We start from the raw sequence: 13,502 nt of genomic DNA, 5'->3' as shown, positions 1-13,502 counted from the left end.
GACTGAACTCTTCACAGTGGACGACAAACCAATCCTTTAATTTGTAGCAAGAATCGTAGACGTCGACATATTCTTAAGTCCAAGGAAAATACATACAATCACAAATGCACCAAAGTACTCAAAAGGAAGTTAAGGAAGTATAAACTCAGACAGGATGGAGAGGAGGATCAAGATGTGCTAGATGTCTCAAAATCCTAATTTCATCTCTTGTTATTAAGTCTCCAAACAGTGGGAAAGAACCTTTTATAATCGAAGGCGAATTTGAAGAATTGAGACCAAAACTATCTCTTTAAAATGGTACGAAAAAAGGAAACTGTTAAAATAAGTGACAACATTAAGAATTCCAATACAGAAGTGGATATACAAGATGTGACTGATAGTATTCCTTTAGCTGTCACAAGCCAAGAAAAGAAACAGACTAATGCATTCAAGCTTTTAATGGACTCTAGAAATAAAAGTCTTGGGACCAATTCTCCTGGTAAAGAAAAAGCAGTGAGAATTCAGATAATGAAGAAGCACTTGAAAGAAAAAATAAAAAAAAGAAACTTATTATTGCAAAAAAATGAAGCGAAAGGGTCCATACTGAAACAAAGAAATAGAAGAATATCAAGACAATATAATAAGAAAGCAATTGGAGAAGAGAGCAGAGAAATTGAAAAGTATGATTTTAAAGGACAATAAAGTAAAAGAAACTGAAAAGTCAAAGGCAACTGTTTCTAAGGATAGTATTGACCCAAAGAAACATAAAGACAAGGTAGAAGTTACCAACAATAATAATAGAAAGAAACAACCTAAGACATTAACAAATGTGGATATCTTTAACACAATTGAAGACCCTATTAATGTAAGTCCAGTTAAAAGTTCATATCTAAAGAAGATCAAGAATTTCTAAAGAAATTGTCCCCATCTTTAAAGAAAAAGGAAAGTATGCTTTGTTATTTTAAAAAGTGGATAGGGATTCTGATGTATCACCTACAAGTACTGAGAATGAAAATATTATAAAGGTAAAGTTACAAACAAGAAACAAAAAGAGAGGAAAGAAGAAAAAGCTGAGTTTGATAAAAGAGCCTTTGGATTCTGGTGATACAGTCAACATTATAGAAGAAAATAGTCCAGATAAAGTGAGCACCATAGTTCAGGTAGAGGAAGTGAGCAAAGCAAATGGGCTTAGCTATGAAAATGAAGACGTGGATGTAGAGAATATTCATGTTCCTGAAGCAGTATTGGTTGAAGAGATCACAATGTGTGATGATGTTCTGGTTGAAGCTAATTTGGGCAAGAAAGACAGACAAAAGCGGAAAAGAACTGTTAAACTTGATGCTAAACCCAATGAATCTGAAGATACTATACTTAATAATGACAGCAGACCCAAGAGGTCTGTGAAAAGACCAATGAAATATGTAGATGACATGTGTCTATCAAGTTCTGATGAAGATTTACATATTTTCACACCCAAAAGAAGAAACACATTAATGGTACAATCAATGACAAAAACCTCTGAATACAAAATCTAATCAAACTTCTGATGAACCTGTGAAAAGTAAGAGCCAGAAAAAGAAGAGAAGGTTGTCAAGGAAACAGTTATATCTAAGAAACCAGCAAAACTAGCTCCCATATTTACACCTAAACAAGATCCTGCTGCTCTAGAAGCTAAGCAAAAATTCTTGCAAAGTGGAGTGCCAGAAAAATTAAAGAAAATCATTCAACAACAAAAATTAACTCTATTCCAGATACAAGCTTTCCAGTAGTTGTTCATGTCCGCCAATACAACAATTTAGAAGAAAACAAAATTCCTGTCAATATTCCTTTAATAAATATAACTGATGAAACCTGTCCATCGTCTTATGGAGAAGATGCTTTTCGAAAATTGTTATGTCTCAATCAGCCACTTCATTCTTATTGCTTAGATGCTAATCAGAAGAGGAGTACACAAAAAATGTTACAAATAATAAAACAGTTGCATCCAAAGTTTCCAGTTTACAGAACATATCGTTATTTGAGAGGAAAAGCAAGGGGAGAAATTAAAGACTGTATTCAGAATTTTGTAGATGTAGATAACAGTATTGAAATAATAGGTGATGTGGTTGATGTTACCAATGATAGCCCAGACAGACTAAACTGGACTGACAAATACAAGGCTATGTCAACAAGTCAAATCATAGGTAATTTTGAAACTGTAAAGGAATTAAGGAAATGGTTGATATCATGGACTGAGAATAATGTTAAATTCAAGGCAAAATCAAAACCTGGGTCAGATTCCTCTGACTACTATCAATCTGACACAGACAGTCGAGAAAGTATGAAGTCAATGAACAACCTCCTAATATTGACTGGTCCTACAGGATGTGGTAAAACTGCTAGTATCTATGCAGTTGCATCCGATTTATCTATGAAAGTCATTGAAGTTAATTCAAGTAGTAAAAGAACAGGCAAAATAATGTTGCAAGACTTGCAAGAAGCTACACAGTCGCATAAAGTAAATAGAGGAACTGGAAACATGGAAAACAGTCAGAAGTCACAAGAGAAAAGTCAACCTGATTTTAAAATAAAAATTAAGAAAAGAGGAAGACCAAAAAAGTCCATAGAGGAGAAAACTAAAAAAGAAGTAGGAAAAACCGAAGTCCTAAGTGGTACATCAAGTGGACAGTCATACAGCCAAGAAAGTACTAGAACAGACTCATCTCTTATTCTGATTGATGACGCAGACATTGTGTTTGATCAGGATGATGGATTTTCCTCTGCTATTGTGCAGTTGGTCCAGTGTTCTAAACGGCCAGTCATATTAATCACATCATCTCTAGTGTGTCCTCATTTACAGAGATTTTTGCAAAATGGAAAAATATTGAAGATGTATCCACTTCTACCTCGGATGCTTGGTACTTGGCTGGATATAATGTGTCTGGCAGATAGTGGGACATGCTGGCCAGGTGCTGGAGCCAAATTCCTTAATTACTTTAAAGGAGACATTAGAAAAACGATTAATTATTTACAGTTCTATATAACTAGTTATTTAAACGGTGCAGCATCAGAAGACGAAACAGCATCCCAAAATGTAGATTTATACAAGGCCAATATAGATGAGGAAAATTCTTGCATGTCATGGGCAGATAATGATGATTCAGAAAGAAGAACTGGTACATTAGTAGACCCAACTGTGAATTTGGAAACAAATACAATTTGGAATGATTTTGCAGAAAAACATACAAACTTTACTTATCCTGCACAGATATTTAATATTTGGTGGAGTATGCCTCATCTTTTGGCTACAGAAAATAAATCTGAGGACTCTCCACCAAGTAGGAAGAATGTTAGTCTGGAACTTGAAGCAATGGCTAATGCAGCAGATGCGTTTTCTTTAGCAGATTATATCAGTCACATCAATCCAGATTCCGATACGAATATTGCATCAGACCCTTGGTGTTTCCCTGAAGGTCACAGTGTTTCAGAGAGAGAGAACTTAGACTCTTATCATAATGAATATGAAGTAACTAATGAGATTTGTCAAACAATGGTCACCAGTTCCATTGTGACAGCTCAAGATGTGTTGGGGTGTGATAGGAACACAAACATACATTTCCCAGGAATGAATTTACACAGGTACTTATTATATTATTATTTTTTTATAACATATTCTCGAATTCTGTATTATCTACAGAATATTGAAGGCTCGCGCAACCGGGCCACGATTTTACTTGTAAATGACGGTCGCCTATTTTGTTGAGACTTGATCTGCTGTGCAGCGAAACTTAGCCCTTGAACTCGTCACGAAAGTCTCACAGATGCTGCAATAAGAGCTTTTACACATGCAGCAGCAGCGTTACCACCACTGACTTGGTATGCGGCACGGCTGCGGTAGTCCCAAATGGATGTGGCTCATACATTACGGCAGCGCTGCTTAAAAACTACGCGTTAAGAGAAAAACCCGGTGCAGCTTCGACGTAATGTGTAAACGCCCTAATGTTTACGCCATTCTCTCGTCACTTAACCACAATTTTCCACGACTTCTTTGGCCGCTTCAAATTAACAAACGATTTTTAAATGTATCTCTTAATTAGGTTCATAATTTTCAAGTTTTTTTTTGAGTGATAAATCGATTGTTACAAAATGAAAGAGTAAAACGGATTGGAGTTAGGTACGAAACAAAGGGTCAAGTTTTAATGTCATCTTGGGATTCTACGTATTAATGATATCTTGTAACATTGTTATGTAATTAGTTTAATTGTGTTTGTAATTTGTTTCAGACAACGAGACAGGGTCGTATCTCGGCACAGCAGTGTGACTGGGTATTTGAATGCGTCAGCTGTGCTGGACAGGAGAAGTCTCGCGTTGGACTACTGGCCCTCTTGCAGAACTATATGTAGGCTAGAAAAGAACAAAAATGATACCAACATGAAGAGGAACAATCGCTTCTGCCACTATCTCAAATCGCTCAGTATTCTTTGTAAAAGTGATACTTTCGATAACCTCTGTGACAGTTTGTGTTCTAATGAGGGAACTAAATTGAACATTAATAATTTTAATGAATGATAGATGAATGATTTTATAATGTTTCTTGTACTGTAGGTAAATTGTATTTTAGAAAATATTTAATTTAAATAATAATAGTTATTTCAAAATGTGGAAATAGTAAGTAAATGGTATAGTTACATATTTTTTAAATGTAAATAACTATGGTGAAAATGTCCAGTTGGTAATTTTCCAGTGTTAACTCTTTGTGGTATACTGTTGTTTTAGATGCATAAGTATTTAGGGCCTTTATCAGATATGCTAGAAAGTTTTTTTTCAAAGTCCGCGAACTCTGACCATGGATCATTATTACCCGAGAACTCATAAACATGTAGATAATTACGCAACATTTGATAAAACAGTTATTTTTGATCATGTTGCTAAAATTAAAGTTATTTTTCAAAGAACACCAACTTGATACAATTTATCTGTTGGCAACTGGCACTTATTCCTGTTTAGTCTGTCTGTGAACAAAATGATTGTTTAATCACGTAAGTGTGAAGATAACAATATCTGTAAAATAACAAATTTGTCTTAAGTTTAATGTTTTTCAATGTAATTAATTACTTGGTAACAGGCAGTTTATATAAACACAATCTTTTGAATTCCTATTATAGTTCTTGACTTTGTAAATTTAGACTTGGCGCCAACTGCCGCTGTGACCCGACTGCGAAAATTTAGAACTGTTGATAAGTCCGTATCTTACATGTTAGGTATATTTTAAGTTTCTTCCAAAACTTTCTATGTGACAATAAAATAAATGAATTGTGAATAGATTGTTCTAAACGTCTGTACACTTCGGGGTTCGACCAGTGAGTGCGAGCGTAAAAGTGAAATCATGTTGAAGATACGGTTTATCTGCCATCAGCCGAAGTAGTAATGCTTGGTGTGAGAATTGGCAGATCAACAAGCAATATCCTTTTTTTGTAAACCGTTTTTGCGTTTGATGGTTTTGTAGACAAATATGCATAATACATACCTATTTAAACAGATCTCATTAAGGTTTTACTATTGTTCAATTAAATTACAACGTGCCTTGAAGGGAATTTAATTCCCTAAACTTTTCTCGCGCCTTCTATGCAGAAATACACTTTTTCATTCTAGTTTTCCATTCTGTACAGTTAAGCTATCAGGCGCCTGTGTTGTTCATTTTGATTCAATATGCGATTACTTACCTAAGTTTATTTATTTCTTATAGCTAATTCTATGTAAGTATTTGTAATTTCCTATCTAATAGAATTTAAAACATACCACTGTTGCCTTCCCAAATCGCGTCTTTATACGCACAGTATAAAAATTGTAGTCAATGACCTCTTATCATTACACATATTTTTCTTAATTACACCTAATGAGGACTCAACGGAGACTTCTGTATGTGATGATCCATCATACTCAATTTAAAAGATAATCTTCTTAATATAAATATGTAAATAGTTATTTTTCAGGGTTTTTTTCAAAGGAAAACACTCGCTCTTAATGAAGAATATGATAATTCTTAAAGAAACATTTTGTAAAAGGAGATAAGATATGTCCGTGGCTACGCGGTCATCCAGATCGTGCTAATTAGTAATTACAGTTAGACAATAACAACAGAAAAATGCCTAATAATGATTCTTAAAAATCTTTAATCAATAACGGAGTTTATCTTTAAGACATCACGTTTACATCAATCATAATTATTGTGTTGTTGATATTTAATAAATAAAACAGGAGTTTACAAATGAATTAATGTGTTTAAATTAATCTAACTGTGTACAGACATGAAATTGCGTCATCAATGAAATAGTGCTTGCAATTGGGCCGACATAATGCAAGAATTTTATCACTTTACTCAGGCAACCCCGAGCGTTGATTAGTGAATGAGAATAATCCGGCCGTAATAAGACACGACAGTTTCATCATCTCGAAGGGCGTACCACCAATTAATGATTCAATTATTGGCTTTTTATGCTCATTGTTTTAAATAAAAGTGTGTCCTGTTTATGTTTTGCAATGTATTGGAGTTATTGTGAACTCGCTCAGAACTTCATTAAAATAAGATTAGAAAAATCACTGTAAGATAACCCATTTACTAGGGACTTATTTTTAGCCGGATGCACAGGTAGCTATTTCGAGACATTAGTAGCGTGAAGCTTGCTAATAGGAATTGTATGACAGGTTCAGGGCCGGTCCTATTGCGAATTGGGCTGCGGGATATTACCGCGGCCCTGGTAGGTACATAAAGCCCTAAGAAGGAACACGGCGGATTTTTAGTCAGTAAAAGCCTGACACTCCCTCATCGCCATTTGATACTTAATTTTTAACTTCGAAAAAAAGAGGGCCGATGCGATCCCCGAAGCCCCTGTGTGCTATATACTACACAGCACATATCCTAGTCTCTAGAGTCCCGCTCTCGGTCTCTGAAAATGTCATTGAAACCTGGTTTCCACTGATCATAATCAATCATTTGGCAGTCTTCTGCAACCTTATGTACCTTTTTTGAACTTTAGGAATACATTAATTATGATGACTACTTTACCCTGCAAAACCTGGTACTACCTACTAGCAACAAGAGAAGAAAATAAAATATTTAAAACAAATAGGTAAAGGTTATCTTGCCTACTTATTAATAGATATTGTAGTAACTTCTATCAATCAGCTTAGTTTAACGTTACTATCAATGTTGGTTGTGAATCATTGTGGGTGGCCCCACCGACCTCGAGTGAAGGCTTTGAAAAGTCCCGATACGATCGGTCACAAAGTGGTCAAGTTATTTGCAGGACTTTATAAATAGTCCACTTGTTTACACCGTGTTGCCGATAGATAACAGCCACAGCTACGTCCAGATGTTTCCAGAATGCATTTCTTCGGCTATTTGCGTGCACGACAAACTTCAAAGTCGTTATTAATATTTATACAGTGACTTATTTTTGATTCTTGACCCATACACATAAAATTTAAATGTACTTGATGAATATGTCCTGTTTGGCTTTAAATTCAGATATGAGACGTCGCTTCGGCGTCGTCTAATTTATTTATTTGTTTGTAGAGATAAGTTATTTACATATCGCATCAATGCATTACGATCACTAACGAGTATCATTGACTGGTAATAACCGGTAGAGATGTGGAGCAACTAAGCTGCCTTTATCTAGAATATGCTATAACAATCGCACCTAATATTCTAGTTGATTTGATTCAGCTCATTACACGCGAGTGTCTTGTTTTGCCATTCCAACTACTGAACATCTGTTAAAATTCGTACTTATACAGTTTCTTGAGGCCGAATAGGGTAAAAACGTATGTTCACTCAATATTTTTCTTAAGATACATACTTTCCTAATCAAGTATTGAAAACATAACCCTTCTTTTAGTTCAGTCGGGTAATCCTAGTCACCAAAATACCAACCTAGGGCTTTTCGCAGTAGTAGCAGTGGACACATGACGATTGAGCCTTTTAGAAGCTTCGTGTCGTGTGCTTCAGAAAGTAGGACTGCAACTGTATTTATAAGGATTTGTTCTGCATCTTGGATCCTTACTTTTCTTTTAATTGAGATAGCTAGTATTATCTTCAGTGTTTTACGACTTCGGCTTGTGATAGACACTGGAGCTCGGTGTTATCAAGCCGATTGTAACCATGTGCAGCAGTAAATCGTAAAATATTACTTACTACTACGACATTACTTGAAATATGATTGTGTATCTACTACTACTAGGTACCTATAAGTATCCGTGTAGGTACTATAAGATAATTTACTGCTAGTGTCACACACGCACAATCGTACACGCGCGCTGTATCTACTCACCAGGGCAGCCTCGTGTACAATTCTTTTCAATTAACTTTTCCCATCTGAAATCACCATTTATTTTATCTAATATATTAAACCTTAACTATTTGACGAGAATCGTGCGATACCTAGTCACTTCAACTCGAAATTCCTGATCATCATCGTTTTGTTTAAGTAATAAGGTGCCTATTAGACCTGAAAACCTCTTTCCATGGGGATGAAGCCTGGCCTAGATGCTGGTTAGATCCTGAAAAAAATCTTTCAAATACAAGCATTTTACATCTAAGTAGGTACGTAAATAAGATAGTAGTCTACATGTGAACATTTCATGCAAATTCAGTCATCTTACAGAGGTCAGTTAAAAGTTTATTTACGAACAAACATCCAAAAACTCACGTTTATTACTCATACTATTTGGACATAACATAAGTAGTAGAGATACATGATAACTTGGCGATCATTAAAGTGGTTGATTAGGTTGATATAATAATAAATTATTAGGATTTTTTCTGGCACTGGCTCAGTTGGTGTTGCGCGGTCGGTAACACTGGCGCCGGAGCCGGGGTTATCGGCGAGGCGCGTGCGCGACGCCCGGCGTGCGCATAAATATCATCGCTCTCTGACAACCGGCTTCAGTCCTCAAAGTGCGTCACCATATTCACACATTACTCAAAATGGTTCGAAGTGCTCTTCGCGAAGACCGTTGTGGTTATTGCACAGCTTGCGTGCGTGCTCGTTTGTGTGCAGCCAGGGGACGGAGTCCCGAACCTTTGGAGTGCGCCTACAAGCACATTCTGGAGTCGTACAGTCCGAATGTGAAACCAGGAAAAATACCAGAGATCCCGAAATCAGCGTGTGACTCGTGCCGGTGGACGTCGCATGCGCAGTTCCCGGAGACGCCGCCCTCGTCCAGTGATCTGAGCCTCGAGTGGAGCTCGCGCTCCTCGCAGCGCTCCCGCACGCGCCGCCGCAAGAGATAGGCCAGTGTGAAAGTGTTGAACACACCACTCGAGTTTTCATCTAGGGATGCCATCCCTCAATAGCGTCGGTAGATGACACCAACGCTTGACGACCGACCACCCGGTGGCACTCCAGCCACTCCTTCCAATTGTGATATCATAATGTATACTTACTATTGTTAACGATATTAATTAAATTATTATTTACAATCGAATCTGTCTTTCATTAACCTTAGATCCAGATATTTTATGTGATTGCAATGTCTATGGTTGAGTCTTTGAGTAGCTTGATGTAAGGTTTAGGTAGGTACTCATTAGGTAATGTAATATGATAGTTTTAGAGCTTGTTCTTACGAATAGAACATTTACAATGCTATTATTAGAAATCTTATCCGCTTTATACCATTAGTAAGACCTCTATTTAATCTAAATTGTCATAAATGTTCAGTTGAACAGGAAGCTGAGAATAATAAATTATATAGATACACAATGTATTACTAGCTGATACAATTAATGTGCTCATAAATCACAAACATCCAGAACGGATGCAAAACATTTGAAGTTCAGGTACAAAGGTCAATGTATGACCCTTCATATTGTATTAAACAAGGTCGAAATGATAGCGTGGAACTACATTGAATTGGAAGTCACGGGTTGCCCGCTGTCAAGGGATGGAACATAGTAATTTTGCCAGACCTTGGTGTAATTTGGTAAGTTATATTGTGGTTACATCATCAGTTTAGAAACAAAAGGAAAATTATATCATTGATGCATAAATATTAATCGCTAGTTAACTCAATTTTCCCCTAAATAAGTAGGTAATCATTTTCCGGATAACATGTTGATAATTATGAGCCATGAAATAGTACTCTATGTACCTTCATCTATGTAAAACGTTTCGTTTTAGATATTCATTCTTTGGTAACGTTCTAAGAGTTGTATCATGCACTGAGTAATCGAATACATTGTTGCGGAAATAATAGCAAATTATGTAAGTAACTAGTTTTTTACGGGTTTTTCAGAAAAGATTCAGAGTCGTAAACGTGGCATGTGAACCTAGAGTAGATAAGATGCTTAAAGGCAAGACGCATTGAGGATCTATGAAATTCGGTAGATGCGTAAAGAGAAGTAGATTATGTTAAGGCTGGTCACGTCACATCCTCTCTCCTTAAACTTTGGACCATATTAAACAGGCTAAAGATACATACAGATTAACTAATGAAGGTAGGTAATCTTACAACCTCTTTAACACTTTAACACTGATATAACACCAAAGTCATCTTAATTAACGCTATATTTTTACTAATTATCTTCTAGTCTAATCTTTAAGTCTTGTACAATGGTATTGTAATGAAGCACCGAGCGTGTACCTACCTAAACGAGACCGATACTAACAGGTCATAAGTTCAATTAAATCTGGTGCTAATAAGTTGCGAACGTCACTACTTTTACGTCTTTACGTAAACGTGATTGGTGGCAGAGGTTGCTTGCTTTGGGTCTCGTGTTTCATCTTGAAAACATTATACTTACAGATTAACAAAAATACCTACCTACTGTATTAAACGTTACCTGCGCATTTCAGAGATCTAACGTTTGCATTTTATCTTGGTAAATAAGTCAGGACGCTGTGACCGTTGCAAGGGTTGAAGGGTCCCATCTATTTTACAATATTAAAGTATTCAAATCGGTCTCTCAATTTAACCGCGGAGGAGTGACAAATAAACGAACTCACATTTGCATACCTCTGGTTAGGATATAGTTATTTGGTTGAGAAGCGTTGAAGTATGGACATTAGGTAACGAAAGAAATAGTAGTACCTACGAGCGCGAGTCAGTGCAATAAAAAAACTGCAGAGAAAAGCTGCCGAACTTATCACAATGTAGGTATGTAGTGTGTATTCACTTCTGCGTAGTTAAGTTCACCTGGGTAGATAAGTTAACATATGAATTTTCGGAAACATCCATTCAAGACCACTACCTACTTGTACTTTATGCTGCTGGTGAAGCCGCGGTGAAACTACTCGTTTTGTATTTTTAGGAGTGTCAGACCCAAATTCACCGACAACAGAAACGTCAGCTTTTCTTAAAACAACTGTTTATTTTGATTTTATATGTTAAATTTTCAAATAAAACAGTTGTTGTAAGAAAACTGACTGTCGTAAATGTTGTTGGTGAACCAGGTTGGCGATCAGCCTTTAAAAAGGTTGTGGCGGTATATCCATCACAAACATATGATGAAAACTCTCATATATTCACATACCTACAGGGACATGTAGAAGTTCGTAAGGGTAGTACCAACTATTATAGTAATCTGTGGTAGTACCTATATAAGGGAGTATATTCGGGGAGTAGGTACCTATAACACGTAGAAAGTAAAAGAGTAAAAGGGTAACATATACGGGGTTTCATAGAATTAGTATAGGTATAGTACATAAGAGAGTACATAGGTCCCCTTACAGATAGGTAAATAAGGGGTACAAAGGGAGTATATATATAAGGTGAGGAACGTAGGCTAGTACCTATATAGGAAAATACCTATAACATACCCTGAACGTAAGACAGAGTATAAAAATAAGAAATGTGCCAATTGCCCATAGTGTCCACTACGGTAGATCCGTCAGTGGTCAGTGCGGTGTACTTGGGACTTAATATTTAGGTAGGTACTGTTGTTTAATAATGTTTTAAAGCAACCAATGGATGAATTATTATGTCATGTTCAGACGAGACAAATTTCGGAAGGCACGGTCTATTGATAGAGCACAATACATAGAACTGAATGCTAGTCACTTATCTATATGCCTACTACTATTCTATAAAAATATAATTAATTGATAAACTACTTAGCAGCGAAACTATTCACTTACATTCATGAATGACAAAGAAGATTATTCTAAAATGACATATATCGTGCGTAGGGACATTGCCCTCGGATCAAATGAACACTATTGATAAGCGTTCTGAAATAAGTCAGTAATGTGAAGTTGTGCAGAAAATTGCTCATAGATATTAGATTATTTTCTATAAGAAGTCTAATAATGCGCTTATTAAAATATAGTAGTTACTAGAAACCGCCAGTTACAAGTTCTTTTGTCTGGCAGACCTCTTTAAAAATAGGACGACCTTTGCCATGATTTATCAATCGACTTTACGTTAATTAAACTTTTGACTTTATCATTAAGTCGAAGCAGATTTTGTTTACTTGTTAAAGAAATGTTGCTTTTTCAACGTCACATTCGTGTTTTACGGATTTATAGTTACTTGAGTAGAGAAACCCAAAGAAATGTTAATAATAAGGCAAAGATTTCTGTGGAAATAACCTCAGTATAACAGGACCTTAGGAACCGCGATATTCATATGTGCATTTTCGTAAATTAATGTCAATAAGACAGTATTAATATCCTCATCTTGATTATTTTAGCTTATATTACACCGGAATCGACGGAAAAACCATAGGAAGTTAAAACGTACCTAACCTGCTGAACTTTTCCTTGATCCATAAAAAAATTTGCTACATACTTGTTTAGTTACCCATGTAAACTAAAACATAATGTACTTGAATATAAGTAATAACGTACTTACATATATACTTATAAAGAACAATATACTAGGTATGCTGTGATAAGTTCGAACAGCATTACCCTCCTTCCTTCGTTAAGAGGCGACGCGCGACGCCAGGCGCCCTGGGTGGCGTCGCGCGTCGACAACTCGCATGCGTCCTACGTGTGATGTGCTCGTGTAAACAAATATTTATTTAGAAATAACCAGGCTTGACGCTTTTGACACGTTTCTGAATTGGCTAAATCACTATATTACGTACTAAAATAGGATATTTTAAAACTCCAGGTTTTCACGGACCTGGGAAATGGTGGAAAGTCGGGAAAGATAAATGTATCAGCTGAAGTTTGAGTGCAGAAGAACAAAAGAAATATTTTCTGCACTAAAAGCTTCGGCAAGTTAATAAATATGACACAAAAAAATAATCAGATATGTTTCTATTTAATTGATAATTATTTACACAGGTGCTATGTACAATCAAATATCTACATTGTAGAACAAATACATTTCGTAGAAAAGCAAGAGGTAGCCATTTCATATTTGATATTTTACAATAATACATACAAGTCATAATAAGTCACTTATCCATTCACAATAACATTTGTGTTCAGTCTCACAAGGGTTCTTTAACATGTACAACCATTCCGTTTTACGCAAAACTGCAAAATATAGATTAACTAATGACAGCGATCGTCATTATTTTTCTTGTAAGGGTA

The 13,502-nt window shown here is 35.9% G+C and overlaps 1 pseudogene; it reads left to right on the top strand.

The window, feature by feature from the left end:
• The first annotated feature begins 195 nt into the window (after positions 1-195).
• On the top strand, positions 196-6,231 carry LOC135117557 (enhanced level of genomic instability 1-like; annotated as a pseudogene).
• The last annotated feature ends 7,271 nt before the right edge of the window (positions 6,232-13,502 follow it).

Source organism: Helicoverpa armigera, chromosome 11 (genome assembly GCF_030705265.1).
Source record: "Helicoverpa armigera isolate CAAS_96S chromosome 11, ASM3070526v1, whole genome shotgun sequence".
Lineage (NCBI taxonomy): Eukaryota > Metazoa > Arthropoda > Insecta > Lepidoptera > Noctuidae > Helicoverpa > Helicoverpa armigera.
This window is presented reverse-complemented; position numbering and strand designations above follow the sequence as displayed.